The sequence below is a fragment of the Camponotus floridanus genome, unplaced genomic scaffold (genome assembly GCF_003227725.1).
Source record: "Camponotus floridanus strain SB8 unplaced genomic scaffold, Cflo_v7.5 scaffold1, whole genome shotgun sequence".
Lineage (NCBI taxonomy): Eukaryota > Metazoa > Arthropoda > Insecta > Hymenoptera > Formicidae > Camponotus > Camponotus floridanus.
The window spans coordinates 3,901,936-3,917,353 of record NW_020229214.1 but is presented as its reverse complement, the minus strand read 5'-3'; the positions used below and the strand labels follow the sequence as shown (position 1 = coordinate 3,917,353).

The 15,418-nt window shown below is 36.5% G+C and overlaps 1 protein-coding gene across 1 annotated transcript in view; it reads left to right on the top strand.

Moving 5' to 3' along the window:
- LOC105248787 (tyrosine-protein kinase transmembrane receptor Ror) overlaps positions 1-15,418 on the top strand; it is a 239,485-nt gene that overhangs the window by 80,484 nt on the left and 143,583 nt on the right. The gene's annotated exons all lie outside the window — the stretch shown is intronic.

Genomic DNA, 15,418 nt, shown 5'->3' with positions numbered 1-15,418 from the left:
CACGAACCACAGGCGCTATCTTACCAATCTAAAATTACCTCTGAAACGATGAACGCCGGTTTCCCTCTCTCTCTCTTTTTCTCTCTCCCTCCGAGTCTTCTCCTACCGCTTTTCCATCTCTCCTGCGGTTTTCAACGCACACTTCGTCTTTCGCCATGCGCGTGTAGCTTGCACGCGGGGTGAGCGACTCATCTCTGGGTGAGATCGGTCGCATAGATTTATAGTTTAGTATTTAGACATTTAGATATCACCAAAGTGTAGTCGTTGATCAATCCGGCGACAGACAACGAGTCGAACGGTAATTGGAGAATGATTTACAGAAGCGAGGAACGAGGAAGATGATTTCTCGAAAACAAAGCGAGGCCGAGAAAATAACTCGTTTTCACTGTTTATTTTTAAAGTTTATTTGCATTCGTGGAATACATGCAATGAAATAAAGAGGAAAAGAATGAAAAAAATATAGAAATTGAAACGAATTACAATATTTTTTTTAGGTACTAAGTGATGTTGCAGTTTTTTTAGGAGCAAAATTATATTTTTGATTGTAAAATTCAAAATTTTCTATCTTATTATACCATCAAAATTTTATGAAGAAATAATTAACTCCAAAATCTTTAAAATACCAATGAAAATCAAGGCTCTTTAATTTCAAATATTTTACACGAAAGATTAAACGATATTTACCGATATATTTTTGGTGTGCGTAAATCGTGATTGTAGTTGCCCTTTTTTTTAATGGCCCTACAATTTTATACGTTTAAGTATCGTAAATGTCCGAACTGACTTATGGCTATAAGGGATGTGAAAAGGCACGCACGCTAAATTGTCGCGGCACGTTTCACGCACCATAAACTCACAAATAGTCAAAGGACAATCGTTCAATTTGCGAACGCTCGCTTTTGGACGTTTGTTAATAACAATCTAGTCAGTTTTATATCATTTCGCACTCGAATAAAAAACGCGAAAATATTGTATATTTTTTAAAGATTATATTGCATTGCAGCTAATCTATAAATTTATTTTCTTCTTACATGCGCTTTTGTAGGGATGCTTTACGTTTGCAATGCTTGCGTAATAACGTTTTATGCATACAGACTGCAAGACGAGAACAACCATGATAAATTATCGTTATTAAAATTCGTGAAGCGCATAAAATTATCTGTTCTCTAAACAACTTCATCGCATTTACAATTGCACGAACTTTATTATAGTGTTTGCTGCAACAATTGTATTCTCTCTCTAGCGAATTTTATGAAAAAATCCAATAAATTCGTGCGTATCCAGAAGATTTTGTTTTATTTATATTTTTAAATATCACGCACTGAATGGCCGCATTTTTGAGCTTCGAACTTCTATATCCGTCTCGACGCTATTCTGCCCAAATAAAATACCGTGAGCTTCCTGCATAAAAAGAGGTTCAAGATCGTCCGACTATTTGGCTAGAGTTCACGCAGGCTTCTCGATTTAGGCGCGTGACATATTTCCGTGCAGCCTCTAGTTATGCGTATCTAAACGCACCTGTCGCACCTCTTTTCTCTTCTTCCTCTTCTTTCTCCTTCTTCGTTCGTCTGGCCTCCCACTATTGAGTGGCATCCAAGTATCGGTCTCCGCGAGAATCAATTTCGACTGCGATTCGCGTGCATCCGTGTGTTACTGCGTGGCCTACATCCGCAACTAAATCCATAGAAACTCCACGAACGAATCATCCACGGATTTCCGAGGCGCGGAAATTAACGATCCACTCCGTTTCGTTGCGACTTGTTTCACAACAGTGGTAAAATTTAAATTTATAGAAAAGATGAATGCGTCGCCAGAAAATGCAGTTGTTATTATTTTGAAAAATAAAATATGCGTTCTAAAAATATTATACAGTACATAAAATAATAGGCATAATAAATACACGGATTATAGATTGCATTTTTTTCCAAGGTTTTGAGACGAATGGATAAAATGCAGTTTGCCTTTGTTTAAATAAAGATATATATTTTTCTATGATTAATCATTTCTTGCATCATATCAGAATTTTTTTTTCTTAGAAAATTAACATGACTGATGTAATAAATATTTTAGAAAATATCATTTATCGCATACTAAGATTGCACAAATAATAAATCGTATATATGATTAGCAGACTGTTTAACTATGAAAACTTAGGAAAGGAGAGGAGAGAAATTAAAAAAATAACGCATGTACATAAAATAAAAAATACATGTACAAGTTATATTTGTTCGCATGACTATTCAAAGCACTTTTTCAAGAGATAAACATCTTATTTTCGTCTTACTTTCAAGCGCATTGATCTTCCTGCGATTTGAGTGTTCGCCAAATGGAATGACTCGCGGCAAAAATTCCAGGCGGGATTCGCAAAGATTTTCGCGGTGAAAAAAATCGCCGCGAGATTGCGGCTTTCATCGTGACGTGCAACAAAGTTGCGCGAAGTTTGATCGAGCGCGCCGATCTTCCGCGGCGCGGTTGCAGTTGAAATTTCCATTGTTACATGTTCAAGTAACCGCCAACGATGTACACGGTCGCGATAAGCACGGGCGGATGATAATTAGTTCACAAGCAGAGAAATCAGAGAAGTTTGCTCCAGCCGGGCACGGAATTGCGCCGATGTTACCACCGTCGGGCGTGCTCGTAAGAGAGCTGCGCAACTTATGCATGTTTCCATAGGATCGCGAATTTCGCACCCCAAGGTTCCATTGATCTCGCCTAGAATCAAGAAAGTAACCTTTGCGCGATTTGATCAACTCGCATACGTCGCTTTAATCTTATGTAATTCCGCTTAAAATTAATGCAATAATAAGTTTACATATGATGGAAATAGAACACTTTGGCACATATATATTTTAGTACTAAAATAATTTAGTATTAAAATAATATATATTTTAGTACTAAAATAATTTTCTTTAATTTTTTATGCTACTATTTAAATTAGAAGAATTTGTGTTTTTTTTAATATTCCGGATTAATCAATAATTCATTAATCATGTTTCTATAATGTTTACGAAGTTTTAGATGTAAATATAATTGCTTATAGAAAAAATATTAATAAAATTAAGATAAAAATATCTAACATCAAATACTTAATTTTGACACATTTCTTAAAATTGTTGCAAATCATTAGTGCCATACTATTAGTCTCGTTATTCCTTTTATTTTATGAAATTTATTTCATTCCAAGTTTTTAATAACAAGATCATTTGAAAAATTCAGATTTTTAAAAAATTTATTTATCTTATAATTATGTTATCTTAATATCTTACGCTCCTAAATCTAGCTGGCAATTCTAATTGAGATTATCAAGCAGACAAGAGTCAAAGATCCCGTTATTCATCCCACACGATCTCGAAACACGTTTGTACTTTATTATAGGGACTTAATTTCGTTGCGCGTCGAGATACGATTTTGATGGACCCTTTCGACCGCATTTAATTTCCTCGTGACTCTGACCGAATAGGGAAACGCTACTTTTACGAGCCAAAGATTTATCACGTGTGTGTATGAGACGACATATGAAAGTCTACCGGTGTTCTAGTTAAAGGAAAGGAAGAGCCGGTTCACATAGCCGGTTATATTCGTTGGATGTTGAACGTCGTTAAAGTTGGCATCAAAATGGCTTCCCCGTAAAAACGGCTTTTTCTATTCGCGTTTACGACCATCGCCTCGATCACTTGCGCGACTATGAGCGAACAAATTGGTTATACGAGGCGACGAATTATTTTCGCAATTTTCGCGAGACTCGCGTTTAACTTTATTTTCGCAAACCTTCGTTATTTAAGAGCGTATTATATAATGTTGTGGCAAGTAAAACGGTCGCATTTATCATTTGGAGGCCGCAAAGAACATTATTTTTCATTAATTCTAAATTAGATATATATTATTTTATAATATCTTTTATATTATTTTATATTACACAGAGTATTTAGATACTATAAGTATTGTATTTATAAGATAAAGTCGCATAATTTTTGCTTTCTTTTTATCGTGTATATTTACACTCGCTGATTGCATTGTTCTTTATACTATTTATCAAAGTTAATATTTTTCACAAATACATCAATGAAGTTATATTTACGGGCTCATTCTTATCACGTCGTCAATTATAAGTTTTCACACGTGTACGCCCGAAACAAGGGGCCTTCATTGAACGTTCCGTTGACGATTGTTTCTGTTTGCGATCATGAATGTCTGCCAAAAACAAGGCGTAATTTTTGCGGAACGATTAACGCACAGAGGGGGCGACCGGTACGCGAAAAATTTCATATTCGACGCCAGCGTGGAAAATGCATATGCATATATGCACATATGTATATATATATATATATATATATATATATTTCTAGCGTGCCTCGCAGAATATTCGTGCGTGTGGTACGCACGCGCTTAAATAAGAGACCAAACCCGGCTGGCAGGACGGTGGCTGGCTCCTCGTCCTGCCTGTGCATTGTGCTTGCCCTCCATTCTGCGTGTTACTTCTCCCTCGCTACCCGAAGTCAGGCTTTTAATTAACCCGTTTGTTTGTCCGCAGGTTGGTATTCCTGAATCGTGCGGTCCTACGTGCCCCGGAAGTATGCTGGGACACGCACACATACACACCTACATACGTAGCGATGTATATTTTTCGATGTGTAAGTACAAGCTTTTGTGTGTGTCGGTGTTTGGGGCAAAATTGCATTTTCCTTCATCGCACTCGATTCTCCTCTCGCCATTTTGTTAGCCTCACCATCCGCGCGACCCTCAAATTCTTTTATTATTATATAATACTTATGCTATGCGCAAAAATTTTCATTTGCAAGTTATATCAACGAGAAATTTAATCCGTTTTATAAAAGTATTTGCAATATAATTAATACTAGTGAGATTTATTAAACTGCTTCTCAATCTTTTTTATTTATTATAATTAATTTAATTATTTATATTATAATTAAATTAATTATAATAAATAAAAATTTATATTATAATTAAATTAATTATTTATTATAATTATATGCTATGATAAAGAGAAAGTTGATAATCCTTCGAGCTTTTCTTGTCGTATTATTAACATATGCAAACAGATATCAGAACATATTTTAAAAATATGGAAGTAAAAAAAGCGCAGTTTATGAATAATTTACATTATAATATACAAAACTCTCTCTCTAGTCTAATGTATCGTTGAATCGTTTACTTCTCTCGTCACAAATCAAATTGTATTTCGCGGTTTATCTGTTTTATTGAGTTTCACGATATCAGCCGTTCTTAGACACACGTACATATGGCTTTCCGCGCTCCGAAGCGTACCTTTCTTAACTCTGTAAATGCCCCGGGGATTTCAAGAGGATCAAAGAAGCCGTAAATCGACAACCAAGTAGCTCGAATCCTTATGGAGAATCTTCACGAACCCCGACAGTGATGTTCTACATCGACATATCTCTTGATACTATTTTTCGATTAACATTTTGAGAATTGTCGCGCGATATTTGTCACAAAATACAAAATGATATTTCTAAATTCATAAATTCTCTAATTTTCACTCTCTCTTTTTTCTTCACACGAGCATGAATTATATATACATGAAACACTCCCTGAATTTAATCATGGTTTTGTAAAATATCGTGTTTTAACATTGAACGCCATGTATCCTGCTGTTTGAGCAGGCACAATTTTTTGCAATTTTTTATTCGAGGCTATATGAAAATGATTATTAAAAGTGTTCTTATAATTCCAGGTACACTTTTGCATGGGCGGTTAATAAATTTGTAATACGCCGTTTCTCTCGCGTACTTCGCCTGAATAATGGGCGTAACTTTTTTTTTTCTCGCTCGAGAGCGCGATGCGGAGTTAATTACAAATTTCATATCGCGTACAAACTCAACAATTTTAAAGTCAAACTCAAAATTATCCCGAAACGAAGCGATATAATGTATAACAAGGAGAGAGATATACATATATACATGTGTGTGTGTGTGTGTGACAAAGAGAGAAAGAGCGCAAGCCGGTTACAACCAAACCGTATAGGAACGAACTACGCGTGCAGATCTAATTTACGCAGACGCAAATACGCAAGCAACGCTTTCAAAGTAAATTGCATTTCCCTTTGTCGGGGGCCCGTATCGTCTGCTGCGGCGCGTCACTATGCACAATACGTGAAAATCAGCACGCACACGTATACATATGGATACGTAACGTTACAAAGAAGGAAAGAGAAAGGGGAAAGGGGGGGCGCGGGGAGAGGGGGAGGGGGAGGTGACCGGTCTCGTTAAGAGCCCATGAAAACTGTATGGAAAATAAATTGCACGGTCAACGAGAGTATAGTTGCGAGAGAATTACCCGCGCTATGGCTTTGGCGCAATATGCGTACGTCGCGTGCACACGCGGGAAACGCGCGGTATATTCGCCTATACCCCGGGTAGATTCATTGAGTTAATTAAACTTTGAGGTAATACGCGCCATTCCCGGATTTTTTATTATTTTTTTTTTTTTAGTTTATACTCTTTCCGCGCATAACCTCGGGCGATAGGATATAACCATTGCGCGCGGGAAATATTAAACCGCAATTTAATTGCCGGTTAATTCTTATCGGCGGAAACAATATACCGTGCCTGCTATAGGCACGATAAAATAAATCGTTTTAACGAAGCGGAAGAGAGGTCACGGTTATTCATCGTGCGATTACTCTCGGCTATTGATATCATAATAATATAAATAATTTTTGTACCCTCGCGTGTGATATTTTTAGTGGAAGGAAAGCATTTTTTTGCATATAATTTTTTTTCAGATCTCGATGATGGTCGTTAAACAACAGTTTTGCTTTTCTCTGCGATATTAGGAAATTTGATTACATTTTGCCGTTATATTTCACAATCATAATATTTTTGTATCGAATTGTTTCATTTTTTTCGCTGAAATGATCGATCGAAACTTATATCTCACTTTTTTCAACTTTGTCGATCTCTATATTTGCTTGTCAGACGCATTTGCATTTATTTATGAATGTTCAAGCATTTTTACATAGGTTTTTTTGCGCGTTCAGTGGATATGGGATCGTGGACTCTTGTTGGTTGGTCATATTTCAAGGCTCGTTAAACCTTGTTAACTGTTAACAAACTGGATGCACGTCAGCGAGATGCATTTTATATATACTATATGTGCAAGAGATTTTCTCTAAACGACCCTATATATATTTTACTTTAGCTATTTATCGTTTGTAAAATAGGTTCAAAGTTCAGCATCAGACCATATGAAATGTCGGATTCCATTGATGAGGCTTATTCGCGTTTCAATTAACATGTCACTTTGAATTAAACGTAAAGCATACTAAATGTATTGGGCGAAAATCAATAATATGAGTATTTTTAATGATATGCGAAATAATATTCATGAAAATTGATATATGTCATATCATTGATAATATGTCAGTTATGCTAACGTTACACGTATTGTATTATACTAACATTTTTAACATTATTTATGTAATTTTTTGACATAAAATAATAATTCAGACTCGGCTACTTTGTATGTTTTTACATAAAAATTTGCATTTAGATCGTTATATTGATTTTAGCAACTTATTGAAGTTAAAATAATCGTGCCTGTTAATATTCAAAATATTCAAAATACCAGAATATGTTCTTTGATCGAATATTTCCAAAAATTGTCAATTCTCATGTGATTTTGTATAATACTATCTTGTAGTTTACATAACAAAACGTTGTAAAGCACCGCGTTTACTGTCGCTGTGGAAAGCGGCGATCGATCTCGTGTTGAGTGACGAAATTGTGGAAGTTACACAGCAGCCGTTGACACAATTGTATCGTGAAGGAGGGAAGCTTCTTCATTAATAAAACTTATTTTCGTTGAGGTTGCGCGAGCTAAATTCATCCATCATCTATTAAATTACACGCCGTCGCAGTTTGTCTCGCGCAAAATCATAATATCGCATAATTAAAGAGAAATTATAGGATCGGAAGAGAGAATGAGAAAAGTTTTCGATATTTACTTACGCACGACGATGCTGTTTCCGTCGATTCATTACGAAGAAGATGGATTGTTGGATAAATTATGTTACCTCTCGCGTTTACAAAGTTTTACTTGTACTATTTATACATGTTTTTACAAATCACATACAAGTTTGTGATCAATCAAAATTCATTATAATTATCTCACTGCAAGAAAATCGGTCTAAATCTATCCAAAATTTCGCTACAGATTATTATATATATATATATTATAAATATATAAATATGTATATACAAGGTATCCCAAAACTCATAATCAAGCTTTCAAAGACAGATTTCTGGGATCATCTGAAGACGATTTTTCCTCAACGAAAATGTCGAGGCACTAATAATTTTCGAATTATAAGTGATTGGAAATAAGGGGTTTTTCGTAAACTAAGCTTTGTAGAAGTAAAATATTAACAAAATCACATTCTTTGATTTATTTTAAATAGAGTTTACTTTAGTTGAGTTTTAATTTAAGGCTTAATTGTAAAGATATATGATGACAAAAATCGGGAACATGCAAAAAATGATGGTCTTCATCAACATTTTCACTGAGAAAAAATCGTCTCCAAATGATCCCAAGAATCTGTCTTTGAAAGATTGATTATGAATTTTGAGACATCCTGTATATTAGATATTATAAATATATAATAAATATATATAATATCTAATATATATACATATTTATATATTTATAATATATATTATAATATTACTTGTCATTAGATCTGTACGAAATGCATAAAGAAAGAGAGAGAAATAGAAATGACTGGAGCTAAAATTATATCTGCTTTTTCAAAATTTTCGCAAATTGTTTCCGCCAACTAATTAATAATATATGTTCCATTTATATATAAGTTACATGTATGTTGTGTATATTTATATTATATTACTTTACGCTTTATATTACTTTGAACGTATATTTAGTGATCGCATATGAAAACTTGCATCATATTCAGACGCTTATATATCGAACGTTCTTATGTATCGTAACTCCTTAAATGGCAAAACCGGTGATTACATCGCGGTTCGATGCGCCAGGTCAGATTACAGCAAAACTCAGCTCCGGCTCTCACTGTACCCTCCGCTGATCCTGTTGGCCCTTGTCAACCGCGTTCAAGAACTCCGAAAGCGACGTGGGCGGCCGAGAGACCGCCGTATCTTCTTCTCACCTCTATCTCCCTCACGGGCGCAAGATATATATTTCGAGGATATATATGTCGGGGATATAACTGACGTACCCGCTATAGAGGCAGCTGAGTTCGCCCGTAAATCGACCATGCAAAATTATTGTCCTCTCACCTTCCTTCCGATCCTCGAATTCGAATGCGTCGATGAGGAATCGTATTTGCCACATTGACGCGCCACCCTATGTTCGTTTATCTGCGGTTTCACGACCCTCGTTAAATGTTTTTACGAATCTAATTTAATTATCGCTACGTTTCCGTTGGCTTTGCTAAAGTTATTTCAGTTTTATTCATCGATAATATTATGATTAATATCAACAAAATAAAATAAATAAGATGTTTAATTAATTATCATAATTAATTGATTAAATGTTTTAAGTTGCAAAAAGATATAAATCGATATAAACTTTTTGATACACTATTTTTCAAACGCGAATTTTATCTCAGGTTTGTGGCAAATGCGCGAGATAACCTTCCGTTTAAAATACCGTGCCATATCATCTAGTATTAAAGAGAAGCGACTGAGATGCTTATAAGAATGCGCAAAATATTTTTTATCGCCTCTCTAGCACGTCGCTTTATATAGTAGTTAGTGCTATTAAGGAAATGCGCTTATAGAGCGTTTCGAACATCTGCGTCTTCGTCATTAATCCTCTCTCCCTCGTCTGCTCGTCTCATTGCCTCCCGAAACAGATAGACCGAGCTCCCCGGTTGCCTCCCTTTTATCTTGTCTTTCGCTCTGCAGTTACGGCAATTTTGCTTCGTCGCGTTTCATAAACATCCACCCCCTTCGCTTGCCCGCGGCTCGTTTGTGCTACAAATTGCTCTGTAAGAAGATTTCGTCGGGCGATGCTTTTGATAGACGCTCAGATCGTGATTTATGTTCCTTGCTGTACACTCGTTTCGCAATTCACACGGATGTTATGCGACACACTCGGGAATGTCAATCCTAAATTTTTCGCCAAAAGCAGGAAACGAATTTAAAATTATATCGGAAAATATGTTTAAATAATAACGAAAATATAACGGAGAATTTAATATTTTTATCCGCAATTTTTCTGCGATATACTATTTATAAAAATGATTAGCACAATGTAAATTAGCAGAAAGGTATAATTAATATTTCTTATTTTATTAGAAAAATATAATTACATCTTTGATATGTATTTTAATTTTTTAATTTACATTATAATTCTATATAATTTTTCTATATTTATTTCTCGTATCATACATTCATATAATTCATCATATATCATATATTCATTTAATTTATTCATATATTTATTTATCTTTATGAATTATTAATTCGGTCTTGATTTTCGGGATTTATCTTAATTATTATTAAAAGACACACTCTCACTCTCTCTCTCTCTCTCTCTCTGAGAGGTCATTCGATTATCGTTATAAGCATATAAATACGAAGCAAAAAAATTTGCACGTGTCAAATGTACAAATGACTCAACACCCTCGATGTCCCCCGAAATATTGCGACATATCGAATTCTTTCGCGGTAACATTTGTCCGGAAGCCCACTCTCTTTTCTTTAATCAACGTACCCGGCAATTGATTCTCCGTCGTCGCACACGCGCATGTACGTAATTGCTGCACGACTATGTTGGCCAACTGGTTTCCCGCGGCACAAACGGAGGAGATGGCGAGAATTAACTTGCCGAGTTCAATGACGCGACCTCGGCTACGCAAGCGGAGCGGAGTGGCAGATGGTTCGGAAAATCTAGGATTACGGAACTAGCGAAACTATCGAATTACCGAAGCCCGGCGTCCCACGACTTTGCGAGACTGCGAACGAAGAAACGAACCCACTTAACGGGGATGCAACGTCCACCCTCTCTTGCCCAGCAGCGCCGAACAATCGCGGTGATCTCGAGTTTTGTTCGTGCTACGAACGGAACGGGAAAACGTGATGGAGATAACGTCTGTTATCGCCGGTGGGATCGTTGTTGTTACGAACGAGCGTAGTGTACGCTCAATGAAAATCGGAGTCCGCTCGTGGTGCAAACCCGACCAGTAGCTGTCGCGATTGCCATGGAACCTTCCCGTTTGAGAGCACGTGTAAAGCTAAATCATTATAAGTTTGCAGTTTACGAATTCCGCGTTGAACTTTATCATCCCCTGAAACAAGGGAAGTTTGAAGGGGCGCTTCGAAAGAATAATAAAATACGGGATGACAAAAACACGTAAAAGCCCTCGATATTTTTTTTACGTCATGATATTTATTCATTCATTTTTCACAGTTCATCATGCAATGGAGATTCGTTTCTGCTAGGATGAATGTTGCATATGTGTAGAAAGATGAAAACGCGCGTTCGCCAATAACCGCATCGAACTTTGCCGAGTACCCGGCGTTTTCGAAGCCATCAACGAAATCCCGCGGGCATCACGAATCGGCAATCAAGCGACAAATTACCTCGTGTCCCGCGCGTCCATATCGTACTTCACTTCCGATTAGCTAGCCTGCGTCGAATGCGTATCGGAGATGACGATGATATGTTATGGAATTAACTCTCGCTCGACTTGCACGTTAATCTATATCACATCGAGTTATTTCGACCAAGAAAATATTCCTCGCGGCTGAATAATTATTTCAGGTGGCTCGGCTATCGAAAGCTGCGGATGAATTATGTTGATCGGCGTAATGAGCCAATCATTTATCGTCGCATTTATCCTGTCAAAGGTACGTAGCCGTATACACTCAGAGGTGGAACTTTCGACGTTAACCTGTTGCTTCGGCGACGAATTTATCACTCGATGCGATGAATATTTCACTGCATCGCAATATCTGATGATGTAGTAATTACGAGAATCAACGTAACACTTACACGAGCATTTTTTTCCTATTGATTACGAGAGAAGAGCGTCAGAAGAATTCTAATATTCTTATATGTGTGTACATATATTTTCTGATGCTACTTGTATCATTAATATATAAAACTTGCAAAAATCTTTTCTCAATAAAGTTAATCAAAGCTAAGAACGGAATCAAATACGAATGGACAATTTAATGAATGAGTGTTCTTCGTTCGTTTTCTTATTGATCCCGAAGCCGCAGTAATCTCGTGAGCCTCGGAGAAGGCGCTTAAGCCTCGGAGAGGCGCACAAGCATCTAGGCAATCACGACGATATCCTTCGGTCTGGTCGCGAGGAGGACAACAGCATGGCTGCAAGGGCAAGTATGCTGGCAGGATATAGCTTTATTAAAGTTAAACAATTCCAGGGCGACGAGGCGTAATCCTGACGCGCGGCGTATTGGCACGAAGTGCTTGCACGTGGTATCTGCCACCCTCAAAGATAGACGCCATTCCTCCTCGTGTCTCCTCTTCTCGATTCTATCTCTCGATGCCTCTCTCTCTTTCCTCCGCGGCTCCGCGAACGGAAGAGCGAAAGAAATCTTGGCACGAAGTTTCCCTGGCGCGAGAAGAGAAAGACAATGTTATTGCTACGATGCAATAAAGTTCGCTGGAAACGGAAATTATGATCTAAATGATCAGAGTTTTTCTCGTATCGGAAATCCTTTTACTGCTTTTACGTCACGAACACGTTGTGGCGATATATAAATGTGTGCTTGTGATAATTTATTCTCTTAAAATTAAGCGTTTCTTTTAATATTTCTCTTAAACTGGAGCAGTAAAACACACTTTGCACTTTCGTCTTATGTTGATATAAGATTTTACATTGAAGCATTAGCTGCTATCGTTAAATAATTTCTCAATGAGATTGCATTGTATAACTTATAACTGAAAGCATTATACTTATCAGTGATAATACATTGATTTTGTTTGAAAGAGAATGATGCAAATATTTTTGTATCGCAATCCTAGATATTATAATATATTCTATTGTAATTTCGTGATTTCTAAGATATATTCTATTTATCACGGTTGATTTACAAGAAAGCCTCCACGGTTATGAATTTACAATAATTAGTCATAGAGCAAGAGCCATGAGGATGAATAACTGCGCCCATAAATTTTGCGGACGTATCTTACACGCGTGTACCTTTTCGATCGTATGTGAGAGGATCAAACTCATAGAAGATTTGTTGCACTGTCGACAATATCTACAGTGTTTTCGAACTATAAATGAATAAAAATTAATATTTCGCAATGTATTTGATACTTGAATTATCAAATATTTAAAATAATCAACGACTTTGTTTATATCGAATAATTTCAGACAGATTTGGAATATTTAATTCGCAGCTTGATTGTGAAAATAATTCATGTTGAAACGCGAAGAAAAAATATACGCGCAACAAATAATACTCGTCACTCGTTTAAATCTTGCTCGGAAAAAGCCGATGAGAAATTTTTCAAAGAGCCCGTTTAATATTTTCATCCGATGATGCATCGCACACCGCGTATAACTATTGGAGAAAGGGTTGCCTCCGGACAATTCCTCATTGCCTGGAGTAATATCTGTTTTTACGGTTTCGCATAGTTCCTTTCGCATGTGCGCCGCTCGTTTCAAAATAGCGAAAGAAATCTCGCGGCGACCATTCCGAGGCTTATCTACCGAATTACGTTAATGTCATGCCGCTCTCTCGTTGTCGGGGCTTTTTACCGGGGTTGATCCTTCCCCGTGACGCTCTCGTCCGAGACTTCCGACCTCTCGATCGTTATCTAAACGATCATCTCGTACGGCTGCGCCGAGAGATAACCCGGGATCGTTCTTCCAAGGATTCATCTGAAACGATCCTTGCTCCGGATCTTTGCGCCTTTCTTCATGCCAAGGACTGCGAATTAACTTTTGCCATTGTTACGCTTCTGCGCACACCGACGACGTTACGACCTTGCGATTCTCGCGACGCTTTAAAAAGCATCGATTGTCATTCTCTGCGACGTGAACGAAACGCGTTTAAAGGGAACGAGTTATAAAGGTTAAAGCGCACTTTGGGATCTTTTATTCGGCGAATCGTTTTTTCACGAAGTTTTTGTAAAAAAGTCCTCGGTATTGCTAGAAAATGTATAAGTATGTAAAAGAGAAACAAAAATCTGATAATAATTTATTTGAAAAAGTCTTTCTATTGCATTAATTTAAATCCAAATAGATCTTTTTTGTAATCTTGATAAGATTTTTCTTATCAAGAACAAAGTTTTATTCCAAATAGGTCTTACATTTTTCGATCGAATCCGTCAATCGTTAAATTAGAAACTCGTTTATTTAATTTTCTTAATAGTGAAAGTCGTAATATTTTTTAGCCAACTTCAAGAGAGAAATCTTCTTTCTATAGTACTTAATATTTCTTATAAATTTAACAAATGTACGACTTACAATACTTTCACGAGATGCTTTTACGAAAGCAAATTTTGTTTGATCGATGCTTTAATCGAGTGAAGGGTAATTGAAATCTTTTACATCGTTGCTTTCACAAATTCATCTTATTCTTATTTAAAAAATATGTGTAGAGATATATGTAAAGATTTTTATATGAAAATTCCAAACTAATTCGAAAGTTCTTCGCGCAAGAATATGCGTAGTTTCGAGTGAGATATTCCAGATATAACCGCATTAATGGTATCTTGACTCTGTCTATCTATGATTCAACAAATTATTTTTCTTTTCATACATCTGGTTTGTAGCAACCCAAAGGTGCAATTAAAGTCTCTTTCACTATGTCCCACTTTTTTCAATTTATAAACAAATTATAGAAATTATTTATAAAATTTGCGAGCAATAGCAAGATTTCAATAATGTTCAAATTTTATCACATTTAAAATTAAATAATAAATTATTGTAGACATATATCAGTATACAATTTTATCGTTCACATCTTAAATGCGAGGACTTCGATGATATAAATGATATTTCGCTGCGCGAGTTTATCGTTCAATCTTAAGTACAATAAATGCGATCATTATAAACGATGTCTCGTTATGCGAATTTATCGTCCGATCTCAAGTGTATACGTGTTTCATCGTCGCGTTATTGAATTTAAAACAGAAGAAAAATAAAGCCGCGGAGGTTTTTGTCGCTCGTTAGCGATCGATCTGCCAATTTCTTCGGATCACCGTCTGAAAGATACGGTGCTACCGAAAGGCGGCTCGACTTGTTAAATAAAACACTCCAATTAGTTGCCGGAGGATCACGCACTCGGTCTCGCGGTGGATCTCCCTGCACTATCGTCGGCTTGCATCTTGAAATCCCATAATCAAGGGTCTATGTCGTTGTACCATAGGCATCATTTATTATGCCGTTCTCCCTCGCGATTTACATATTCTTAGAAAA